Source organism: Ananas comosus, linkage group 10, assembly GCF_001540865.1.
Source record: "Ananas comosus cultivar F153 linkage group 10, ASM154086v1, whole genome shotgun sequence".
NCBI lineage: Eukaryota > Viridiplantae > Streptophyta > Magnoliopsida > Poales > Bromeliaceae > Ananas > Ananas comosus.
In genome coordinates, this window is record NC_033630.1 from 6,335,447 (window position 1) to 6,343,442 (window position 7,996).

A 7,996-nucleotide genomic window follows, 5' to 3' on the forward strand; every position below is an offset into this window, starting at 1 on the left:
TTTCTCAATTTTTTCTTATCACTAACCAACTATTTGGTTTGGTTCCACTTCTTGCTAAATACATCATGAAAATTAAAAGGCAATTGACATCTCTCCAATTAGTAGGCACTTGGATTGTGAAGGAAATTGACATCTCCAAGTGCGGTAGTGATTCGAAGGGAATGAGCATTTGCCAATTTGGAGTAGGGAGCTGAGGGGAATCGGTATCTCTCGTTTTGACTCTTTCAGGAAGTCACAACTTGCATCATGGTTATACCCTAAATTCTCATGACTTTTAGGGTTATCTAGAAAGTTCACTCACATATTCCCTTGTTATCTAGTTCAAGTTTGTTTAGAGTCCATTGTCTATATGTTCCATGCCCTAGGTTCCATCCAAGTTTAATGCTACTATGATGTCATCTATGTTTCAAGGTTCGCATATTTATGTATAACATGAGCTCTTACTTTAACATGATAGTGAAAGCCCTATTTTCTAAGTCAAGTACATTTAAGCCCACAAGACCTCTCAAATCTTATTACATGCACATAAATCATATTTAAGCCTACACTTTACTAAGATACATGCATTCGAGTAAAGTCTCTACTTGATCTCAAAATGTAGTATAGTTAGCTTACATGAATAGATGTTATTATCGCATAAATAGAGGCATGACCTGTAGAGTTTCTTCTAGCTTATCTTTTTTTTGAGAAAAGGTAGCATGCTACCGCTTCATTCATTTAGAAAATGAACTTGGCTACAAGGTGAGGCAGCTAAGGCCTCAGAAAAAAGGTTTCTTCTAGCTTATCTTACTGTTCTTTTACCTACCAGCTTTATTGTTGTCTTTTAGACTTAGTGGGTAGGCTGTTTGGGTTGGTGACGATATCCACTGAGAACTATTCTGTTTTACAGCAGATCTCACACCCATTATTGTCACCTTTTTGTAGAGCTTTCGGTTGCTACTGCTACTACTGATCGAGGTAAGGGAGTGACAAGTTAGATCCCTATTTAGTCTGGTCGTTGAGTTAGAGTAGTACCATTTTAGACACAGTAGCTGTTTATAGTTATGTATATACAGTTGTATTTTATTTTTTTTAACGAGAGTTTTGATGTGTTGTACTTTTGGGTTTCTATTATATACCTTGAATTACATGTATGCATGGAGACTATTTATTTCTATTTTAGTAGTTTTAATACTCTCTAATAGTGCTTCTTGTATTACTTACAAATGTTTCTATCGCTTCGTGTACACAATGCTTTTTATGTAAGCGGCGAATCTGTTGGCGAGCCTGGGTGACGCTAGACCCCAGGGTGTGACACCATATCAAGTACATGCCTCATAAATAGGGGCATTGGGATGTGATGTGTGACTAATAAATAGAAGAAATAAAATTTTTCTCTTCTAATTAATTTTTTTCTCTATTTATATTTTTTATTCCGCACCTAACTCCAGCATAAAGTGCAAATAATGGTTTGTAGATTATGCACGGCAAGACATTTTGTGTGACTATTTTACTGTTCAATCAACAATTATGAGATACTTTCATCCCCGGATGAAAGAGCGTGATGGGTCATAAAGAGAAAAGGAGCCAAGAAAAAAAGAAAAAGCAGCAAGATAACCGCTACCAGCACGACCATTGCCACCATCGAGCATGGCCGGTTCATTGGCTGATTTCCCCCCAATACATGGCTTCCACCACCAAACCTTGCCTTCCCACAATGCTGCTGTCACCATGTTCTAGCCAAGCTCTGCCACCATCATTGCATCATACTGCTTGTCTACCGCTGCACTATCATCTTAGGTTTTTTTTTAGAGATAATGGCATGCTATTCGCTTCGTTTATTTTTTTTATAAATAAATTTAGCTGAAAAAGTAAATCGTTTATGATTCAAACTTGAGATCTTGGGTACCAACTACCAAACCCTTTGCCACTTGTACGTGCCAGGGATGGTCGGTCTCTTAGGTTATTAAAGATCGAGATAAAGAAAGAAGACAATACTAGATTTTATTTTGAATTGATTTGAGTTATAATAAATTAATCAACAATTAGGACATGTTTGGTTTATGATTGGAATAGAAATGAAAAATAAAATTGGATTGCTTTTGAATGGGAAATAAAATGACGAGTCATCCAAAAATGTTTGATTAATTATTGGAACGAAAATCGGAATGAAAATTTAAAACTTTTTAGAGAGGGTTTTGATTAAGAAAAAGAAAAGTGATAAAGGGAGAGAAGGAAGGTGTTGGTGAAAAAGAATTTTGAATAGTTTACTTTGAAATAGGTCAATTCGAAATTCAAAGCCGGATTAGGCCATAAATGGATTTGGTCATTCTCATTCTAAAGTGGAATGAGAACCGGAATCCGATTTTTATAAAACTAACGACAGCTATCGGAATTAATGAATTCCATTTTGATTCCATAACCTAATTCAAATAGTCTAAAATAGATAAACCAAACATGCCCTTAAAGGATTGAACCCTTGAACTAGACTAGGATAAACTAATTTGACTTTTTTTGTTGACTTAGCTACCTCTAACCCAATTTAGCAGTAATGGACTAGCTATCTTTGAATTATATCTGACCCTACTTAGTTGTAATAGGCTATCAAATGAAATAAGAACACAAAAATGTATGAAAGAACTTTTCTCTGTTTATTCTAACATCCGATGCAATCTAAAGCTCTAGTACAGCCATTGCGATCTTTGAATTATTCAATATCATACGATACTTTGTTCTTTTTGTAATTTAATCTAACATGGCATGCTTCCTATTTTGTTTTGATTACTTTTATTTCTCAATTTGTTTTGTCCTTCTCGTCATTCTTTGTAATCTATTAAGTTTAGTCTTTTTGTACCCATTAATTAATCTTCGTGAACAATTACACATGTTTTCTATTCCATTGTCCAGAGAAAATTAAACTGCAGGCACATTGCGATGGGACAAGACAGGAATGAGCATATTGGGGGTGTTTGGCTTAACTTTTGAAAAGTGATTCTAGACTCAAAATTGATTTTCGGCTCAATAGAGTATTTTACAATTTCGTTTTCAAAATTTGATTCTGATTTTTAGAATAAGTTTTCAGATTTTTAAGGCCCATAATTAGAAGCAGCTAAAACTTACTTTTTGAAATCTGATTCTGATTTTGAACTCAAACTTCAAATTTTTATTTTAACTTTCGATTCAAAGTTTAAATTTAAATTTAATTTTTAATTTTTATTTTTGAATTTTTAAATTTCAAAATGCAAAATTTAATTTTAAAAGTTATTTTTAAAATTTTAAATATTTAATTTTGAAATTTGAAATTTTTAAATTTTAAATTTTAAATTTAGATTTTAAATTTGAAATTGAAAATTTATATTTAGCTTTAAAAATTAAAAGCGTAATTTTTTAATTTTCAATTTTAAAATTTATTTTTAAACAAAAATCTCAAATTTTAAATTTTGTACAAATTTTAAATTTTAATTTATATTTTTAAATTATTTTAAAATAAAATTTAGTAAAAATATTATTATATGCAAATATAAAATTTGTTCGCCAAACAAGTTTACAAAATTACTTCAAAAAAATCGCTTTTATCTAAATTCAGCCAAAAGCTCTATAGCTTTTAACCAAAATTACTCTCCAAACTAAAATCAATTCTGTAGAAACCACTTTTCCACAACACTAGGATTTGGCACTTGTTTTATGACCCTCAAAATTGTCTTGAATCCTAGAGGGATGTGAGAGACGTATTTTTTAAGGTAAGGAAGGAAGAGGAAATAATTGTATACGTCCCTTGCTCACATCAGAGAATGCTTTCTCCTTTATAATATCGTATAGGAAACTAACTGCAGAGGTTGTTATTATGATATTCTTATCTTTCCGTCACAAATACATGAGAATAACAACCCACAGCAAATATGGTTATCGTGATATGATTAGTGGAATGTGAACATGTACACCACATGAAGCTATATCCCACTTGGCCATATTAATTTGATCACTTCTCACATATTCTCCTCCTACGAGAAATAGAGCGTGCAATCTGACAAAAGATACAATGCAAGAGTACAATATTAATTAAGTCATCACCTAAGTAATATAGTATATCACAGGCTTACTTTGTCTATACTCTAAATGACTCAACCACACTGGATCAAGTACCTCTAATCCCTTTTCTAGTTTGAACCTATCACAAAAACTTGACACCTATCTCTTGTTTGTATTCATGATTATTTTTAGTAATAAAACTAGATAATCACCTGGCAATGATTTACAAAATGAATTTGGTGTATTATCGAAAAATCTTCCTTGGCCCCCTCATATATTAATCCTTATTAGTCCATGCATTTTTCTAAACATGCTCCACAAAATTAGATATTTCTTATGATCTTGAGATACATGCTAATTTAGTTGTATTGAATCTTTACTTTAATTATAATATAGTTCTTAGTTAGGGTGTAAAATGGTTAGGACTCCCAGTAACAAAGGAATCACTTATGTCACTTTCGTAACTAGTCGACTATAGCACATAATTTAATAGTCTGGGAATCACAAGTCTTATATTTTTGAGGATTGATATGTCTATTCACCTAATTCGGTTTCAATGTGGAGCTTTCAAAATGCAATTGTGGCATAATGTTGAATAAGTACTTACTGTAGCATCGATCTTATCATATGCAAGTGGGAGCACTATTCATTTCCCTTTATGAATTGATTTGGTGGCGCACTTTCATTTCCCTATGTGGATTGGTTAATTTGGTGGCGCACTATTCATTTCCCTATATGGATTGAATTAATGGTGGCATAATGTTGAGTAAATAGTTGCTGTGACGTCGATCCTATCATATACGAGTGGGAGATATTGGCTTTTGACCAAACCCAATGGGGCACCCCCATGATTTTGCTAGATCTGTTGATAATCGTATTGTCTAATTAGACTAGATTTTTCTCGCTTTTAATTTGAAATGCTAAGAAGAGAGATTTTCTAGCTATATTAGGATAAAAAATAATAAACCAACTAGGTCTAACCCTGTAACTTACCTTTTGGTGTTTGAAACTCCTACAAATATGTAGATAATTCTTTTGTGAGAGTACACATAAGATATACTAAAAATACATAGAAAAATCAAGAGAAATTTTATGCCTTCTTGAGAGAGAGAAATTATTTCCTCAGTTTATTGATTGATTCTAGAGGGCTTGAACAGTGGAATACTGGCCTAACTCATTCATAACTTTGTCTATGATTGGTTTGAAGCGTCAGAAAACGAACATCATGATCCAATGACTCAATCAACACACTACAATCTGAAACCGATTGTGTGTAAAGAAAAGTTAATACAATTAGCTTGCGCAAAAAGGATCCAATCTAAGCTTCTGCTATGTCCCACGACAAGGAATAATATTGTTTTACTAATTGAAAATATGTCCAGCAAATTGGAGTAAACTTTAAATTTACGAGCAAAAAATGATGCACATAGTTGATAAATAGTATAAAAAGAATCACATAAGTACATTAAATGCGTAATTAATTACTAAATCTGATAAATGTGATTTTTTTGTTCTTGTAAGAAATGAAGTATGAAAGTCTATGTATAATGTTGCTGAACAAGTATTATATTAAGTTTGACAGAATTCAAAATCAATTTGAACAACTTTGTACTTAAATTCAAGTTTGATACCTAAAATTTGCGTGTTAAAACTTGTTTCTCTTGACTAATCATTTTAGCTTTGGAAACTATACTGCTGCTTTTTTCAAACCTAAAATATACATTAAACTATAGAAGACTTTGTACTAGAATTGGTTTCACTACTAGAATGATTTAGCGTCTAGCTCGCTTGAGAATCAGCTTTGTTTCTAGCTTTGTTTCAAATCTCTCCATTCACTCACCTATTTTTTAGCATTAAAAGATGGTGAGGTGTGGAATATTCTTTTCACTTGATTTTTACCCAGCGTAGTAGTAGTATGTGTGGGCAATCTTGTAACCATATCTGCAAGTAGTTAGAACGCTCAATAACTCTCCAACAATGTCTTAAATTGTCTTTGGAAACATTTATATGTGCACTATTAGTATTTATTTAATTGTAAGTGATTTAAAATTTTCTTTCGGCTCATGAGCTTTCTAGTCGACCCAACATCCAATGGGCTTTAATTGGGAGCCCGTATGTGTTTTACTACATGTGAGTTTAGTCCCACATTAAAAACTCATGAGTTGTTGTAGTACGTTAAATACTCCTCTATCTTTTTCTTAGTTCTTTGGATAATAACGAGAGTTGTGTCATCTACAAAGTGCACGAGCGGCAGCGGCGGTGCGTACGCAGGGTCTTGCTACACAATTCTACCCACTTCTTTTTTTATTTTTACTTTTTGATTTACCTGGGTCTACCTTAACCTCACCTCGGTAACTCGAGAGTCACACCTCGGTAACCCAAGAATTGCACTTTCGTAACGTCCAAAGGCTAACCCGAGACAGCCCGTTGGACCATACCTCTCATTGGCCGCAAGCGGTGGCATCTCTCATTGGCTCCTATCAGTATATAAGAGAGGAAAGAGTGCAGAGGTTAGGTATAGTTCTCTTTTTGGATTGCTGCTATTCTTTATTTTCCTTCTTCTTTTACTCTGAGCTTTTACACAACTTCATCATTTTCTTGCTGGATCTCTAAATATCTACATGGTTCAAATTGTACCACTCTGATCATCATTTTCTTGCTGGAGTCTCAAACATAGAGGGGTAATCTCGCTTTTAGGACAGTACCTAATACGTCTAGACTCACCGGCCTTATTTGAAATTTTTTCCTTTACAACATTCTGTTAATAATTCTTTTGTGTGTTTCTAAATAGTTGTTTAAACATTGCAATTTTAAAAAAATTCATAAAAGAAATTTATTTATATTAAAAGAATAGATAGATTTTTCCAACAAGAGAGTAAGGAAATTAGTAGACCACACACTTCATTAATGTCCTATTGAAAAATTTATACAACTAAAGGAGTACTTTTCACTCTTATTGTGGACGAGGTTACTCCTATATTGTGAAGGAGATTACAACCATACACTCTCAAGAATAGGAAACAAATTTACAAATTCTAAAACTATCAAGTTGTATTTGGTGCGGTTGGATCGTTTGGTGTGGTTGGGTTGTCCTCTTGATTCCGAATTGATTTTGATTTAGTAAGTTGGTTGAACTGGCTCAATGTGGTTTGATTTGGTGCTTCAATACTTCCTCGCAAATTGGGCATTGGTGATAACCAGAGACCGAGTTTGGTTCTAAGACCAACAAAGCAGTCCCGAGTCAATGGTTTGGTAAAAATATCAGCAAGTTGTAAAGAAGATGGAACGTAATGAGTGATAATAGAACCGAGGGCAACCTTTTTCCTGCACAAAGTGATAGTTGATCTCAATATGCTTGGTTCGAGCATGAAAGACTGGATTAGTTGTGAGATGCAAAGCAGATATGTTGTCGGAAAAAAGTAGGGAAGGCCGAGGTTGAGAAATGCCAATATCACGTAAAATATGCGAGATCCATGTGAGTTCAGCAGCTGCTGAAGTGAGGGCCCGGTATTCGGCCTCGGCCGTGGATCGAGACACAGTGGGTTGCTTCTTTGCGCACCAAGAAATACAATTAGAACCAAGAAAAGAACAATAACCTGTGGTAGATCGACGCATAAGTTTGGATCCCACCCAGTCCGCATCAGCAAAGGCGAATAAGCCCAGCGAGCTACGAGCTAGGATGCGAAGCCCTAGATGTAGACTTTCCTGTAAATATTGGAGTATCTGCTTTACCATTTGGTAATTGGCATTAGTAGGAGCATGCATATGCTGACAGGCGACATTGATCGCGAGTGAGAGATCCGGGCGAGTAAGGGTGAGATATTGAAGAGCACCGACAACTCTTCGATAGTGTGAGGGGTCATCGTATAATTGGTCTCCTCCCTTAAGTGGAGGCGGTTTGGAGGACATAGGGGTGGCAATAGGCTTGCATTGCTCCATAGAAGCCCGAGTTAAGATATCAGAAGCGTATTTTCGTTGCGAGACAAAT